General features: G+C 34.7%; 1 long non-coding RNA gene across 1 annotated transcript in view; it reads right to left on the bottom strand.

Annotated features, from left to right (window-relative positions):
- Nucleotides 1–1,422, bottom strand: part of LOC108534312 (uncharacterized) — a 41,602-nt gene extending 40,180 nt beyond the window's left edge. The window contains exon 1 of the long non-coding RNA XR_001886937.1: nt 835–1,422. This is a non-coding gene — a long non-coding RNA (uncharacterized LOC108534312). The remainder of the gene's footprint in view (nt 1–834) is intronic.
- Between the last annotated feature and the right edge of the window lie 406 nt (nt 1,423–1,828).

Genomic DNA, 1,828 nt, shown 5'->3' with positions numbered 1-1,828 from the left:
CATGGGGAGGGGGGAGGGGGGAGGGATTGCATTGGGGAGTTATACATGATATAAATGATGAATTGATGGGTGCTGACGAGTTGATGGGTGCAGCACACCAACATGGCACAAATATACATATGTAACAAACCTGCACGTTATGCACATGTACCCTAGAACTTAAAGTATAATAAAAAAAAAATTGGTTATTTATTTTTTAATATTTGGCTTCATGCTACCTTTATAAATTATTATCTTTAATATCACTCTTCTTACCATCATCTTTTGAACTATTTATATTCTTAAGATATTGTTTAGTGTTGGGCAGTCACTAATTATTATGTTGTGAAAATCAGATAGGAGATACCTAATTATTCAAAAAGGCGAATGTATTGTTTATCTTAAACAATGGAGAAAGTCCTGTTTTATACTTGTGAAATCACAGAAATATAAATTAACTTTGAAGCATCAGTGCTGCAGGCCAATTTTGGATGCTTAGAAAAACTTGATGGTAATCATTGAATTTATACGAAAAAATAATTACAAACAATTTAAAGTCTGAGATTAAGAATGAGACTTATTGCTAAGGAGAAGATAAGGTTATTGATCCTAACCTGACTGATTTTTTGTCAGTCTTTTACATTGACATTTGATTGATATAAATCTCATACAACCCCAAATTTTGGATTAGTTTTTTTCCCAATGATTTCCAATGAATGCAAATTCATATGTATTTCTAATTTACATATATGTTACATAAATTTAATTTTATGACTGATTCTGAGGTTGTTAAAGGTCTCTAAGGCAGAAACTGTTATCTCCCAATTATCCTTCTCCTTTCTTTAATATAAATACTTGATTTTGTCATAGCATTTTGCAGCTTAAAGACTGCAATTTCCAGGCTTGAAAGCAGCCCAGTGAGCTTTGGGACTAGGTTGGGGAATTTTAGGTGGTTCTTCTTAGAAGTCTTCTTTAAAGTGAGCATGCATGCCCTTCTTTTCTCCCTCTGTCTAGTTTCCTGGAACTCAGATATACACGTGATGTCTGGAGCTCTGGCAGCCATGTTGGATGATGAGATGAAGGAGTTACCAGCACTAAAATTGGCAAAGAAGACCTGGAAGGTGTCTGGGTTGCTGAAGAGCTCATGAGGCCACTGCATCAGGCTGGACTGCTGAATATCAGTTTTCTTGACAAAACAAAATCTTGTTTGTGTAAATCACTATTATCCAGGTCTCTCTTAGTTGCATCAAAATTCATTTTCTACAGATAAAGTAAGAATCATTTGTTCTCATCCCACCCATATGTCTTTAAAATAAATTTTTCTTTTATTGACTGATCTTCTGATACCTCCTATTTCTCTATAACTTCCTAGGGAAAGACAAACTTTGGGTGGGCCATTGTTTTCATGTACAAGATTTCTAGCCATTTGTCTTAGTGTTCCACATCTATGACAGCAGTTTGATCTCATTATAAAGTAACAGCTCAAACAGTAGTTCTACATGAGGATGAGGGTGGGGGAGTTGTAGAATCATTTTGGGGAGTTTTTCCAAACTACACATTCCTAGCTCCATTATCTCTGCAGAGATTCTGATATTCTTTATCGGCTCACATTTGAGACTTACTTATCTGTAGCACATCCGCAAGTTTTTACTTGCTTCCAATTGGCAAAATGTAACATTAAAACAAACTAGGAATTCTGTGAAGTGAAAACTGCCTAGAGCATTACAAGATAGTAGAAAAAAGGTATACATTTTTTAATATTTTGAAATCCAGTTAGAGGCTCACAAACTTTTAATTTAAATGGGTCTTGAATCTTAGTTTGAAAAGCCTCAGTCAAATATAAGTGGCC

This window comes from Rhinopithecus bieti, unplaced genomic scaffold, assembly GCF_001698545.2.
Source record: "Rhinopithecus bieti isolate Rb0 unplaced genomic scaffold, ASM169854v2 scaffold_10612, whole genome shotgun sequence".
Lineage (NCBI taxonomy): Eukaryota > Metazoa > Chordata > Mammalia > Primates > Cercopithecidae > Rhinopithecus > Rhinopithecus bieti.
This window is presented reverse-complemented; position numbering and strand designations above follow the sequence as displayed.